General features: G+C 42.2%; 1 protein-coding gene and 1 long non-coding RNA gene across 7 annotated transcripts in view; one reads left to right on the top strand and one right to left on the bottom strand.

The window, feature by feature from the left end:
• Window positions 1-16,654, bottom strand: part of KCND3 (potassium voltage-gated channel subfamily D member 3) — a 278,188-nt gene that overhangs the window by 176,925 nt on the left and 84,609 nt on the right. The gene's annotated exons all lie outside the window — the stretch shown is intronic.
• On the top strand, window positions 431-16,193 carry LOC309344109. The gene is made up of 4 exons (XR_014157623.1): window positions 431-652; window positions 5,086-5,265; window positions 12,295-12,394; window positions 15,098-16,193. It is a non-coding gene; the product is annotated as an uncharacterized lncRNA (long non-coding RNA).

Below are 16,654 nucleotides of genomic sequence, written 5' to 3'. Positions count from 1 at the left end.
GCAACAAGAACAGGAAGAACGACAGGAAGCTAATCCGGCTGAAAAGTGCTTAACCTCTTCAGAATATGCAACATTTCCTCCCCCTGAATCCTCCATCTGAGAGACCCTTCCCTAAGAGATAATCCAGTGCCACACACTCTGCAATGATGCCCATTGCAGCGATTATTACCCAAAATTTTCCTGAAACTCTGTTTTTGTCTTAGAAAAGGAAAGGATGAGTGCCCAAGGGATTTTAAAGAAATTTGAGAGTGGGTTGTGGATGAAGGAGGGAATTGTGGTTTATTTTGAGACTTTTGTCTTTATTTTTCTTTGTGTTTGTTTTATGTACCGAAATAAAAGTGTGAACAAAAAGTAAAAATAAAATAAGCTCTAGGAGAGAGCTTGAAAGCATCTATTATTGCCATGGTGTTTCAGAAGACAATAGTATCTTCTCACTGCATAAAAGTTTATCATTGTTTAATAATATCCCCTCTTCTCCTTCTCCTCCCCTCCCCTCCCTTTCTCACAATAATACAGGCGGCGACCATTTTACAAGCATCTAGTTGACACACAATTAGATTAAAGAACCATTAGAAGGGAGAACAGGAGGGGCCTTGAAGGTACCCATCAACAGTTTGTCATAGTCTTCCTGACTATGATGAGGTGTATAATGGTGAGAAGGATTATATTTCTATTTAAATTATAGTAGTTATTTCTAATTTTACATTGGTATGTAAATTTAGTTATTGTGATATTACAATTTTACATATTACTCCTAAGCAAACTGTTTGCAAATTAATACCTTACTAGGTGATTCATTTTAGCTTTTTTGGCATCAGTAGACTACCCTACTAACTGTGCACCATTACTGTGAGCCCTGAGCCTCAATATAATAAGAGGCCAGCACTGCAAAAGGCTCTGTTGCTGTTTTTGCTGGGAGTCATAGAATTGTAGAGTTGGAAGGGACCCCAAGGATCATCCCCTGCATTGCAGGAATCTTTTGCTGAACATGGGGATCAAACCCACAACCCTGAGATTAAGAATCTCATGCTCTACCAACTGAACTAGAAGGTTAAAGAGTCCTTTGTCCACACCTTAGTTTACACTGGAGTGAAACTGCTCAGGCCTTGTTAAACTCAAATGATGGCACCATGATTAGTTGCCAATAGGAGTTATATGTTGTTTTGTGACCACAGGCCTCCACTACACCAATGCCACAGACTGCACAGAAAGCTGCCCTGGAAGGATGTTGTCAATTGAGTCTTGCAGATTGAAATTTGATATGGCGTGCGACAAGCGATAGGGTTCAGCATTCCCACTAATCCTTGAAATGTTTAACAACAGGGATTGGATGCCTTTCGAGTTTCAAACTGTGTTTGTCACATAAACGCAGCACAGGAATTTCCTTCAGAAGGGTGTTTAAAATATTCATGAAATAAAAATGAAGATTTCAGTCCTCAAGTCTCAGCCTGGGCAATGATGCAGTCACAGACATTACGGAGCACTCAGTTGCATGGTAATGTGCCATTTGATACAAAAGTTGAGGGGCCTGCTGTGCAGTAATGTCGGACAATTCTTTTAAATCATGAACAGAAAAGAGAAGAGAGGGTGGCTAAGGTCCTTTGCAATTGGGCACTATATTTAGATTAAGTCAAGCAGCCACTTTGACTTGTCAGCTGAATGTTTTCCATACAATCAAGTGATATGTCGGGGTGGTTTCAGGTGAACAACTGAGATGGTCACTGCGATGGAGAAATCAGCATAAGGTGATCTTTTTGGAATGGAGACCATTTATCTGAGTGTTCTGAAAAACACTTTATTCCTCCTGTGAATGCCTTGGAAATTTGCAGGCAAGCAGCTGTGCTTTGCCAAAGACAAAACAGTTTACTGTGGAATCTCCACACTGGATGGTATTCAACTCCCTTTTACTAAGAGTAGACACATCAAAATTTGAAAACCGAACTTAATCATGGCCATTAATTCCAGTGGGCCTACTCTGAGTAAAAGTTAGTTAAACACAATCCATTGTTTCGTAAACTATCCCTTGACACAACAGCACAGTTCAGATATTTTACCCTGCAGTAACATCCTTTGCATGGTGAGGGCTGGATCTGGACCTCATAAGAACCAAGAAGCCTACTGGATCTGGTCCATAGCTGTCAACTTTTCCCTTTTCTTGGAATAAGGGAATTTCCCTTTTAAAAAGGGAAACGTTGACAGCTATGATCTGGTCAAAGGGCCATCTAGTTCACAATTCTATTCTCACAGTGATGATCCAGATGCCTCTGGGAAGCCAACAAGCAGGACATGAGTACCATATCACTTCCCTCCCTCGTGTTCCAGAAGTTCTTCCTCACAGAAGCAGAGACTACAGTCCAAGAAACCAAACCTTTCCTGCTGACACCACCTGCACAGCCAGTGGTTTACTTCCAGTATTTTCTTCTCTCTTCCTGGGCCACAACCTTCAACAGGAAGGAGTGATGAAGGAGACAAAGGTCTCCCTGCTCACTTTCCTTGAATCATGCATATATTTAATGCTTCTTTCATGTCCCCTTTCTAAATCATCATTGTCTCTGTAGTCCCATACCTTGTCCCTGTAGATCATTTTGGTTGCCCTTTCTGCACCTCGCACCATGGGAATAACATATTTGAGCTGCACACTCATGCAGAAGTGTACATGCACTTCACTCTATATATTCAGTCCTCTTGATCCTGCGTGTATCATGGAGCTCACACAATATTTTTTTGAAAATCTAAATGATTCTAGGTAGGGTGGAGAAATGTAAGGGTAATCCCCCCTCCTTCTACTGAGCCTGCCACTGTTGTCCACAAAGTCACCTATGTGCAAATGTGTTGGCAGACTATGGAAATGGCTGTCACATTCAGTTATTGGTACTTTTAGAATTAAGTGATTTGGGCAGTTCTCGCTCGGGTTGACTATGTCTATAGATGAAAACAAAAGTGATTGTTCAAGTGAGACGCTAACAGCTGAGATGAGATCAGTGCATCACGAGAGTAAGTGAACCAGTTGCATATTTGTCAACACATTCCAAATGAGAGCTATTTCCTAGCAGATTCACACTTTTCTCCTTTAGTGCAGTGAAGACTTTATCATGCAGAAACTGATTCTGGGACATTCACACCTGAACCTGTGTGTGTGGTCCGAGAGTATTACTTCAACCTCCAGCCACACACACTTCATGAACAAGAACAGGGGTCAGCAAACTTTTTCAGCAGGGGGCCGGTCTACTGTCCCTCAGACCAGGCAGGCCCCACAAATAACCCAGAGATGCATTTTGAATAAAAAGACACATTCTACTCATGTAAAACACACTGATTCCCGGACCATCCACGGGCTGGATTTAGAAGGCGATTGGGCCGGATCCGGCCCCCAGGCCTTAGTTTTCCTACCCATGAGCAAGATCTTAATGTATGGTGCACAGTGCATACATCAATTAATATATGTCACAAAGTTTTGTGGGTGGCTTACAGAAAATATGAAATGCAACTCAATACAGGGAAATGCTCCTCAGTACAATAAAATATTAAAATGAAATGCTTTTTTTTTTTTTTTTTACTGCTGTAATTCAACTTCAGACTCTAACCCTGTGGGGAACTCTCTTGCACACCTGAACCCTGCAGAAAGCAGGACTGAATTCCCTGCACATCAGCTGATGCATGGGAATTCAATCCTGCTTGATCACTGTCTCCCCACTCCACCCCATCTGACAAAGTTGACTCGCCGGGTGGGGGAACATAAAGATCCAGCTTGCTACATAAGAAAGCTTCCCCATCACTGCTGTAATCTGGGACAGAGTACCGTATTTCTGAACATCTTCAGAGTTCATCTCACTCTTGCATAAACATAACCAGAGCCAATACTTCCAGGGTGGGGAATAAGTGATTCTAGTCAGGCATACACCTCTTAGGTTGCTTTATGCTGTGAAGTGGTCTATAAATTTCTTTAAGTAATAATGAAATACATACTGCCGGTTTTAGAAATTAAGCAAAGGACTTAAGATCTATAGTCCACCAGAAAGTCCTCTAGTGACTTAAAATGGCATTTTCTCAACCTATTTTAAGTTCTCTATATTACCATTCCTCCCTGCTCCCCACCTCAACTGAAAACTGAGCACTATAGGTCACAAGCCATGAAATGGTGCTGAGGTGGGCTGAAACGCAGTTAAGACTGAAGAATTAGAATACCCAGCATTCAGGCTAGCAGCCCATCTGTGTAATTAACATCCATTCGGCCCCTCTGCCAAGCAAAAGGAAGACAGTGGTGTGCACAGTGATGACTGGATGCAGTTTGCATCCTGTCCAAACAAGACCCAAACTGTGCTCAATTGTCTGGTCCTGCTTATTACCTTGATGGAATTCACCACATTGACCCCAGCAAGTAAGTGTACCATTTACACCCTCTACTGAACACTGTCATTTTACCCAGCTGTGTGAAGTACCTCTAGACATTATACCAAATTCCCTGGTTTTCTTTCATTCCCCCTGGTATTAAGGCTTTTTATCCCCTTTGACAAACAGCAGCTTTACACAAAACAACATTCATCCCAGGTTTTTCAGCCTCCTACCTGTGGTGATGGAAATTGATGAAGCACTACCTGAATATTAGTAATGCACATAATCTAATGGCTAAATATAGAACTGACAAAGGCCCTCCCTTAGATAGCAGGAGCATGGGGAAAAATCAATGTCATTCCTGATACAGTTGCCTGACAGACATCTTCAAGAAGAGTTTTATCTTTACTTGTCACTGATTCACAGATATGCCTTGGCATCGGATTATAGAGTGCTTTTATTTTGTTGTTTGTTTTTTTTGCAGGTAGAGGCACATTTTAAGATTGATTTCTCTTGTGCCTCTATACTTTTAGGACTGTTCTATATGTTGGAACAGATTTCCATTTTTCTACTGCAGGCTGAGTGCATCTTTTCCATAATGTTCATGTGTCTGGAAAAGGATACATATAATCCTCAGATAATCACGGTTCCTAGGAGTGTGCCCTGACTATTTTTAGGCACACAAATGTGTTCTGTGACAGAAAAGAGGTAGCTGGCCCAGAATGGACCCATGTTTTGCTTTAACTTATGCAGGACTAGCAGAGAGTGCACATTTGTTCATGGAGAGTCACATTCTGGCCCACCATCTTGATTCAAAATGGCACCCGGCATCAAAATAGCAACCATCCAGATGCCAATGGGAATCTTGAAAGCAGGGATCCAAGTGCAACAGTGCTCTGCCCACTTGTAATTACCAGCAACTTCTACTCAGAGGTAAGTAGAAGCAAGAACATCAGGCTGTTGCTCTCCAACGCATGCTTTCAGGTTTTCCATTGGCATTTGGATGGCCAATGTGAGAACAGAATGCTGGTCCATTGGCCTGATGCAGCAGGCTGTTCTTAGGTGAAATGGGAAGCCTCTTGTAGTTGTGGTGGTATCCTGTGCAATTTAGAAACTTGGAAAATTGGGGATCTATAAGGCATGGGTACAGCAGCTATACTGCATCAGACAAATGCCTTGGCTTGCGGGGGGGGGGGGGAGAGGTGATGATGAGGTGAGGCCAGTGTGCTCATACCTGCTGTCTACCTCATGTGTTTTCTGTGCCCATTTAGAGAAGAGGGCTAAGGAGAACAGTTTAGGCAACTGTGTGATATAGGCATATTTCATGGGAACTGGGAGGAAAAGTGTTAGGGATGGATTGCCAGGGATGGATTGCTGAAGGATAGGACTGGATTGTAACTCATCTTGATCACTTGCTTGGAAAAGGCCTTCCTAGATGTAGTCTGCCTGCAATGTAAACCCCATTTTTTGCCAGGAAAGACACTTCATGTATTCATGTTTTCCATGCCCCTCAGTAAACCCTCAATATAGCCTAATGTGGGCTGCTTGTAAAACTGGAGATTGTCTTTGGCTTGTATATGTTTTGGCAGAGGGAACCATTTCAATATGAAGCAGCCTCAGAATCCTTTTGGCATTTCTGAAAGAATGGGGCAGGATGAATAATTCACTTGAGAAGCAGTTGACATTATGCTGGAGCTTCAGCAAAGTTTATTTAAACATTTTTTAAAAATGAGATGAATCAGTAAGTGTTCATCTGAGCTCGTCGTGCTTCAGAATAAATGACTGATTGAAAGTGATTTTTCAAAAAGGAAAAGGAAAGGTTATTTTTATTATTAAAAGATCACAGGGCAGTTCTCTCCAAACAGATTTTCCCAAACGGTTCCTAAATCAAGGTTTTAAGAACAACATAAACAAGAAGGGAAGACTTATGCAGGAGTTACACTGCTACAAAGTGGTTTGCAAATAGAAGGATCAAAAAGCAGGCCAAGAAAGTGGTAATCAGCAGTCACCTTCTGTGCATAGGCAATTAAGAGTACATCCCTCAGAATTGTGTGTATATATATATATATATATATATATATATATATATATTCCTTTTTTTGCTTTTAAGTTGTTTTATACCTTAACTGTATTGTTTTTATCTTTTTAATAATGTACCCTGCTTTGATTTGTTTTGTAATTTAGCAGATATAGATATATATATATATATATAATAAAGAAATAATAAACCAATCCAACAAGATCTTATGGGCTACAGTTTCTCCATTCCTGATACAGTGGTACCTCGGGTTACATACGCTTCAGGTTACAGACGCTTCAGGTTACAGACTCCGCTAACCCAGAATTAGTACCTCGAGTTAAGAACTTTGCTTCAGGATGAGAAGAGAAATCGTGCGGCGGCAGCAGCGGGAGGCCCTATTAGCTAAAGTGGTGCTTCAGGTTAAGAACAGTTTCAGGTTAAGAACGGACCTCCGGAACGAATTAAGTACTTAACCCGAGGTACCACTGTATATAGAATAGTTTGTTGACCATGGGGGTTATACTTGTTGCATCTGTTTTCTTCTTCTGGAACATATTTTTTACCTGGATCACACAGACTAACATAAGAGCAGCCTAGATGTTGGATAATGCAGTGGAATTAGAAATGTAAATATCTCATCCTTCCAGTTTCCATCCTTCTTCATAAAGTGGAACTTTTTGCATCTTACTCTGGGTAGCAAAAAAGTTCTACTTTAGGTGTTAGGAGGAATATTGTAAAACAAACATCACCCCTACATCTTTTAACACCAGAAATTGTTCTGTGTCTGTTGGGCATTGAATGTCCTTTCTTGCACCAGCAGCTGATTCTACTAATGGCCCAGTCCAAATCTCCTGTTCCAGAACTGTATGAGACAAGATAATTTATGACAGATTACAAAGTCTAGGTGCACTACCTGCTTCTGATGTTACTTTCGAGAACGATAAAATCACCAGGATGTTAATATTAAATGATGTATCCTTTTCTCACCCTCATATGATATAAGCTGACATTTACTATTGATGGCTGCTATAGGTACTTGTATTTACCCATAACACTGTATTGCTGCCTCATAGCAAGCACATGTGCTTCAGAGCTAGAACTGAAATGCTTGCTGCATGGGTATATGCACACGTAATAGATATATAGTGAACTGGTTTTAAGAAAGCACTGGCTTATTCTTCTCACATGAGGACCAAGTCAGACATTCAGCATTCAGATCTGATCTCCCAGTTATTGGACCAATTGAATGGCCCATAAATACTCCTTTGGCAGAATTATGCACATGGCCAATGCTGAAAGCATTGATAATAATTAATGCAACCACATTGGACATCAAAGGGAAGATGATAACAGAAGGAATTTGTCTCAAGTTGTAAAATCAGACAAGGCATCAAAGTACAGAGTATGCTGATTTATCGCTCAGAAATGAACAAGGTGTGCTCAGTGTCCATTTTAAAGAAAGGGGTTGTGGGTGTTTTCTAAGTTCTGAAAGAGAGTGGCTTTTATTTTATGAATTTGAAATTGGGCAGGTAATTAGCACCCTAAATGAAATGTGGACATGCATTGTGCCTGTCGCTCTTTCCACAGCTGGAAATAAAGCAACTTTTCCTCTTTCCTTCTCAGAATCAAAAGCTACTCAATTACAGTTAGTAATATGAAAAAGGCTTCAGGAGAAAGGCTTGAGGCTATGAAGCCCCCAAATGGCTTCCCCTTAATGGTTCCATTATTAAGTTTTTCTATTTTTAGCTGAATTCCCAGGTATCCTCTACCTGCATCCCCCCTCCTTAATTCTCTTAGCTGTTCAACAGTTTCTTACCACAAAAGAAGATGGCTTTGTGTTATGTTGCTATGGCAACCCCTGCTGTCACCCTACAAAGTATAGGGAGGGAAGTGGATCAGAGAGGGAAGAAAATCAAAGCTAGAAATAATGATTTTCAGCATATTCTACACAATATGCATATTGTGACACCACATCCAGATAGCTTGTGTTTTAGGAGAATGGAAACTGAAGGATGTTGAGAAGAGAGTCATGTCTTATTTCACTTCCTTTCCCAATGGAATTTTGTTTTCTTCTGCAATCTTGGTAGGGATGACACAGTCATCCAATAGGTATGATAGCCACCATGAGTATTGTGCTTTCAAAGGTGTGGACAGTTATTCTGAACACAGGGAAGACCATAGCTCCATGGTTGAGTATCTGCTTTGCATGCAGTAGGTTCTAGGTTGAATCCCCAGCATATTCGGGTCGGGCTGGCAGAGACATCTGCCTGAAACTCTGGACAGCTGCCCCAAACCTGGTGTTGTCTGTGTTGACAATACTGAGCTATATGAGCCATTGTCTACTTCAGTACCATATGAAACATGGTACTGCTATGATGCCTTATGTCTGATCCTATCAAATTTACCATTCATTGGGGTGTGGGAAGAGAGAAGTGGTCAGCAGCTACACGAGAGTGTCTTGTGCAAGCTCATCAGAAGGGGGAAATCATAGAATGTGGACACTCTTCTGCCATCTCATGAAGGTTTAAGTATCATTATGGAATGTACATTCCATTTTGGATCCAAATAGGCAACCCAGTGAAAGGGGTTTTTCCATGAAAAATAAATTGAAAAATCTGAGAAAATTGCAACAGGGTGGGGATGCCCTTGCAGAGATCACCAGCCACTTTGGGGCCCTGGACACTTTTGCAAGCCAGGGAAACTGTTGCAGTCTCCCCACCCAACACAAAACACCACAACCTAGTTTGTTATCTTTAATTTTAAAAACTTGTTTGAGTGAGATGAGGAGTGGTGAAGGGGGACCTTGTGTGTGTGCCAAGGAAGGTATTCTCAGGGCAGATGGGAATAAGCACCATGTCTGTAGAATAAGATAATATATATATATTTACTGTAAAAAAAATCTGTAACTGCCCCTGACTATAAAATATTCTTAAAAACAAACAAACAAACAAAATATATTATTTATACCCCACCCATCTGGCTGGGTTTCCCCAGCTACTCTGGGGTGGGTTCCAACAGAACACTAAAATACAATAACCTATTAAACATTAAAAGCTTCTCTAAAAGATGCTGCGGTAACCAGTGCCAGACCTGGTGCAGCCCATCATGGCCACATCAACCCACATGATAATAAAATGAACATGTGTAACCTGGACTACTGGGGAGTGGGTGGGGCTGTGGTCTAAACCACTGATCCTCTTGGGCTTGCTGATTGGAAGGTTGATGGTTCAAATCCATGTGACGGGGTGAGCTCCCATTGCTCTTTCTCAGCTCCTGTCAATATAGCAGCTTGAAAGCATGCCAGTGCAAGTATATAAACAGGTCCTGCTGTGGCAAGAAGGTAAACAGTGTTTCCATGTGCTATGGTTTCCATTACGGTGTCCTGTTGCGCCAGAAGCTGTTTAGTCATGCTGGCCACATGACCCGGAGAGCTGTCTGTGGACAAATGCCGGCTCCCTCGGCCTGAAAGCGAGATGAGTGCCGCACCCCATAGTCACCTTTGACTGAACTGTCCAGGGGTTCTTTACCTTTACCTGGACTAGGGATGAGTGAATCTGTCAATTTAAGCTTCTCTCAGTTTCTCATTTTTCCACACTCCAGGTTAGTCATTACATTTCCAAGTTAGTTTTCCTTAGCCCTACCTGGAGGCACCATGGGTTGGACCTGCCAACTTCTGCTTGATCACTGAGTTGTAGCGCTGAGAGTTTCTGAATACCTATGATGTTCAGGCACTTTTTTGTGCAAAGTTGTTATAGTGAGGTTGCTTTTCTAGCTTTCTCCTGAACTTTGTTCGCTCCTATTTATTTAATCCCATAGTTGGAAAATTAGAACAGTTCACGAAGAGGAAATTTGTGGCCTGGAGAAATAATCCAAAATCCAGTTCCTGAGAAGTCAGTGTTGATATGTTGACACATTTGTATCAATTAGCTGTAGGGTCAGGAGGGAGAGCTTGGCAAGTGGAAGAGAGATGCTGATCCCTACATCTCTATAGCACTGACTGACAGCTGGAAAATCATCCTAAGAAAATGACAGACAACTTGTTCAGTACTGAAAACTACACTGAATTTCCACCCTGCATTATGTATAAAGATGGCTAGAAAACTAGTGTATCAACAAGGAGAGTACGAACACATGTTCAAGACGTTCTCTTGCACACTGACTATATCAATGTTGTCTAGCAATTGGTGTTCAGAGGCATATTGACAGTGGAGATAGAAGACAGTCATCATGATTAGCAACTGCTGATAGCCTTATTCTCCATGAATTTGTCTGATCCTCTTTGGTAGCCATCCAAATTGGTAGCCATCACTGCCTCCTGTAGGAGCGAGTTCCAGAGTTTAACTATGCCTTGCATGAAGAAATAAGCTGCACTGAATCTTCCAAAAGCTCCCTTGGATGTCCATGACTTCTACTGTTGAGGGAGAAAATTTTTTCTCTAACCACTTTCTCCATGCTTAAAATGCACCTGAAGCTCAACTGGGAGGAGGCCCATCTGATCTCAGCTGGGATGGAGTTTCACAGGACTGGGCCCACAATACTTAATTCATGACTCTTGGCAGATGACAGCTGTGCATCTGAGCCATGGGAGACCACTAACAGAGATTTCCACCAAAGATCTCAAGGACTGGGCAGGGAGATACAGAATCAGGCTGTCCTTAATGTATTCTGGACCAAAGTTGTTAAGGGCCTTTTAAATGAATTAACCCTGGCCCAGTAACATATGGGCAGCCAATGTAAGTGTCTCTGGCACATTTGTAATATTTGGCACATGTGTTCATCAAATGCCATGTGCACAGCCCTGAAGTATTCTGGGCTTTTTTGTTTCATCATGTATCAGTCTCTGCATAGATCCTCTTCCATCCATTCTTACATATGTTGGTTTGTTGCCAAGAATAGTTCCCAAATAAGATAGGTCTGGGTGCACCTATTTTATTTTATTTTATTTTATTTTATTTATTTTATTTTAGAATTTTGAAGTGAATTCATCTGGCTGACTGAACCTTGAAGTCAGGAGCATGGAGACCAAAGTCGAGACTAGAGGAAAGAGGGCTCCCTTGCAGCTGAAATCTAGTGAAACTTGCTGCAAGTAGGAATAAGAAATCTTATTGTGTGGACTTTAAGTATGGCGACTGACTGCCTTCCTTTCTCAGAGAGAGAGCCAAAACTCCAGCATTGCTGATGGCACAGACACACCGACCACCAGTTATGTAACTTATGACATCTTTTTTTGTATTTTCTCTCCCCCTCCCCACCTTCCTTCGTGCTTCTGAAGTGATGATGTTTCCTCTTCACTGGGTTTGCGTGTCCCTGCTGGGGACTTTAAATTGCATGTTCAGTGATAGGACTTGACTGCTCTTTAATGCTTCCTGCAAATCTTATTAACCGTATGGTAATAAATGGAGGAGGTGCACAATTAAGTGGGTGGCTCATAATCTGCACTTTGCATCCTGTTAAGTATGCAAAGAGCAGGTAGGTGTTGCAGTTCCAAAAGAGAGAGAGAGAGAAATTATTTAAAGGTATGTACCATTATTGCTCAAGAAAGAAAGAAAAAAAGTGTGGAACTTGCTTTTAAGGTTGATTTTGTATACCTGACTTTCTAATTGCCTTAAATCTGTTTTTATAGTTTGGATTACAGAACAAATTAGAAAATGTGTTGTATCTTGTTTACCCAGATAATGATGCAATTCTGTTCTCATCAAATCAGGCTTTATTTGCCCTCACAAGACAGTTTAAAATAGCCTTGAAATAACAACAACCAGCCTCTCCTTTGTTATTTTAGTGCTTCCTTCTTCAAATGGAAGCCGTTTTGGAGATGCAGAATTATTATGCCTTTTCAGTCCAAAGTGGGAGACATTTCTTGCTGCTAAAGTAGAGGATTTGGAATCAGAAAACTCCACAGGTTCTGATCCCTAGTTGAAGCCAGCCACTTTCTTTCCTTTCAGAGCTTTCTATTTTGTGACCTGTGGGACTTGTCAATGGTCATGTGCACGACCAATTTTGAAGAACGTTTTCCACATGTGTACTTCCACAGGATTGCTTGAGGTAAAAAAACACACACCCCAAAGCCTGCTATAGCATCATGGCTAAGAATAAAAGTTGGGAAGCCAAAATTCTAATCCCACTTGAACCATGAACTCACCAAGTGGCATTTGACAACCTGCCATCTTTCAGCATCTTCCTCACTCTGTAATATTGGTATTATAATGATGGATATACTCAAGGGTCCTTGCAGAATTTTTTCCAGGGCTGGGGAAATATAAAACACGAAAGGGGAAACAGGCTAGTTTGTCACACACGCAAATAAGTAGAATGGCACATTTTGCCAGATAGCTTGGATTTTACAAATGCCAGACACTTATTTTTTAAAAAATTAAAAAGCTGGGTGCCCAGAGATTATGATTCATCAGAGGGTGGGTGCAAACACCATGGATGCAATGCTGCTCACAAGTCATGCTGGCCACATGACCCGGAAAGCTGTCTGTGGACAAATGCCGGCTCCCTGGGCCTGAAAGCGAGATGAGTGCCGCACCCCATAGTCACCTTTGACTGAACTGTCCAGGGGTTCTTTACCTTTACCTGGACTAGGGATGAGTGAAACTGTCAATTTAAGCTCAGTAGCCCTACATAAACATAGCATTGCAGCACAAACTTCACTGTTTGTAGCCTAGCCTGCAACTCCTTGTTCCTTTCTTTGCTAAATCCTGCTGTAAGAGCTTCCTTCTCTTAAATATAGATTCACGCTGGACATTACAGAGGGTTAAGAATCAAACAATGTAAGTGGAGCCTTGCTAGATCAGATCAATCCGTCTATCTAGGCCTGGGATATAGCCCTTCAGTCATTACTGGACTACAACTCCCATCATCCCTAGTTGGTTATGCTGGCTGGGGTTGGTGGGAATCCAACAGCATTAGTTCCCCATCAATGATCTAGTCTAACATCCTGTTTGGGCAAATGCATGCAACAAAAAGTCTTGCTTTTTCCACAAACATCTACATAATATTTGTTGGATTGGCAAGACAGCAGACGTAAGAAATGGCCCGTATGGTGGGGCGGCTGACACCAGCATCACTGCAGCTTACCTAGGTGGGGATGGGGCAGTGAGGTGGGTTGGTGGGTGGGCTTTGCAAGTACACCAGTGAGATTGCTGGATTGTCTCTGCTAGTCCACCTGCACAGCCCAGACCCTGCTGCTGCTCCACCCCAGCCTTGTCCAGGTAAGCTGCAGAAACACTACAGTATGGAGGCAGCCACATGACTCTGCCACACCATAGACCGATAGTGAAAAAAAACTTCTGAATCCAACTAAAGCTGTTCAGCATCAGGTCAGCAAAAGCAAACTCGCTTTTATTTCTGCAGGCATGTTGGTGCGTGGTTAAAATGCATGCTCAGAGCATTTCATCCTTTTCCCATCAGGGCTGGCAAGCTGTTTTTCTGTTTGTTTGCTTTAACATGTCAGGAGTGTAGAAGCAGCTGTAAAGCATGGAATGATGAGGGATGGGAAAAGAGAAATGTTAAGGGGGGGTGAGCATGAAACCATTAAGTTTAGTATCTAAAATTACCTCCTTGCATGATTGGTTACGTACAATGTAGCAGGGAGGAATCAGGTCATTATCAGGTATAAATCTGCCCCCCCTAGAGGTGCTTCGTGTACACACATGCACAGGGCCAGATTTAGGCTTGATGAGGCCCTCAGCTACTGAAGGTAATGGGGCCCTTCATATGTCCAGCTGTCCTTTGTCAACAACAAATTGTCGCTTTTTTGTGCTGAATATATCCTATATGGTAATTTATGAACCTAGGTAAAGGTAAAGGGACCCCTGACCATTAGGTCCAGTCGTGACCGACTCTGGGGTTGCGGCGCTCATCTCACTTTATTGGCCAAGGGAGCCGGCGTACAGCTTCTGGATCATGTGGCCAGCATGACTAAGCTGCTTCTGGTGAACCAGAGCAGTGCACGGAAACGGCGTGAGCTGGGACCGAGCTGGGACCGAGCAACAGGAGCTCACCCTGTGGCGGGGATTTGAACCGCCGACCTTCTGATCGGCAAGCCCTAGGCTCTGTGGTTTAGACCACAGCGCCACCCGCGTCCCTATTAATGGACCTAATAGGTATCTAAAGCCATTTGCACATAACAAAATATGTATTTTATCAAAGTAATTGTTGAACCGAAATACAATTAAGAAGACGTATATTAATAGTGAAATACAATTAAGAAGAAGTATATTTTGGGGGGGGGGGCCAAGAGAGTGGGGCCCTAAGCTATAGATTGTTTAGCTTATACACAAACCTGGCACTGCACATGCAGCATGCCAATGGTTTCCTTTTTGCTTATCATCTCCTGATTCTCTTTTGCTGTTGAAGGGATCTGTGTAGGCACTCACCGTTCACTCAACATAATTCACCCACCTCCCACCCATGGACCCATCTGCCAGCTGTCATGGCACCTTTTCCAAATCCACACAGGCAGCCCTATCAGACTCGAAACACATATATTATATATGCCATAGGGAATCTCTGCTAAGTAAGCATTATACATATGAGCAGGAACATAGGCGGGAACTGCCCTAGCAATTAACATTTTCAAGCACCTCTGCTGTAAGGATCTAAATTTAAACCCTGATATCATTATCCTTGGCACAGGGCCCAATCCGTTTTCATCTGACCTACCTACAATGCCTTTTTTATTTTTTATGAATGAAAGCTATTTGCCAAATTGACCATTTTTGCTGTCGTTTTTTATTTCAGATATTGCAGTGATAAGTGCTATGATAATTCCTGGAGAGAAGCAGAGAGGACGAAGCAGATAAATAAATAAATAAATGAATGAATGAATGGGTATCTGAATGAACATTGGCACTTGGGCATGCAACAAAAGTGTAGCTGGCTTTTTGTTTTGATAGACACATGTGCCTTCATGTGTGGGGCAGGTAGAAAATAGGAGCTGCAATCTTGAAGGTTTTAAGAGTAAGAGAAAGATAGTTGTTACGTGATCTGCAAAGAACAGGAATTTAAAACAAACAGCACCTGGAAGTCAAGCAGTGCTCCTTTAAACTCCCCGCCCCAGGAGAGACCTCCTAGGATTTCTGGTACTACTGATCATCCTTTGCATTGAAAGGCAGAGCAGGAGACAAGAAGTTCTGTGATCACTTTCCCCTTATTGCCAAAGGTGACATCTGAAAAGAGCAGGGCTTCCTCCTGAGTGTGTGTTGAGGGGAAACGGAGGAAGATGAAAGAAAACAGAGCTGAAGAGAATCACTTTATACCTCTGTGGTATTTGCCACTTGTTGTAAGGCAGCATTTCAAAAGATGAAAGCAAATGATTAAACCAAAACTTTTCAGCTTTCAGTTCAGGTTTACAGAAAGACAGAAACAGATATAGACACAGTTATATAGATGCACCTGACCTTCAGCTACAGAAAATTCCTGAACTGCTAATTTATAGAGAATAGTTAAAAAGAAAAAGGCCCAGTTGGTACACAGAATTCAGGGAAGTAAGTACACACAGGGCAGTAGTGGAACTCCTCCCATCTCCTCTCCCTGTGTGCCCCCTAAATCTGTTATGGGGTAACCCACAACCCTAACCCTGTAGGATAGCTCAGTTGATAGAGCATGAGACTCTTAATTTCAAGATCATGGGTTTGAGCCCCACACTGGGCAAAAAGATCCCTACATTGCAGGGGCTTGTACTAGATTACCCTTGTGGTCCTTTTCCAAAACTATGATTCTGTAGCAGATTTAGGGAGGCAGGAGTCGGGAGTTCTGTCACACGAGAGTGAATCCTTGCATTGATGGAATGAATGCATAACATCCAGAGGGGTAGCTGTATTATTCTGTCACATCAAAAAATTGTTGTTGTTTAGTCGTTTAGTTGTGTCCGACTCTTCGTGACCCCATGGACCAGAGCACGCCAGGCACTCCTGTCTTCCACTGCCTCCCGCAGTTTGGTCAGACTCATGTTTGTAGCTTCGAGAACACTGTCCAACCATCTCGTGTTCTATTATTCTGTCACATCAAAAAATAGCACATGGCATAAGCTTTTATGGACTACAGTCCATTTCATACTATGAATGAAGTGTCATCCAGAGTAGCAGATTTATGTATACAGTGGTACCTCAGGTTAAGTACTTAATTCATTCCGGAGGTATATACTTAACCTGAAACTGTTCTTAACCTGAAGCACCACTTTAGCTAATGTAGCCTCCTGCTGCTGCCACACTGCTGGAGCACAATTTCTGCTCTATCCTGAAGCAAAGTTCTTAACCTGAAGCACTATTTCTGGGTTAGCGCAGTCTGTAACCTGGA

The sequence above is a fragment of the Podarcis erhardii genome (genome assembly GCF_964252035.2).
Source record: "Podarcis erhardii genome assembly, chromosome: 6".
Taxonomy (NCBI): domain Eukaryota; kingdom Metazoa; phylum Chordata; class Lepidosauria; order Squamata; family Lacertidae; genus Podarcis; species Podarcis erhardii.
Note: the sequence above shows the minus strand (reverse complement) of the source record. Positions and strands in the feature narration are given on the sequence as shown.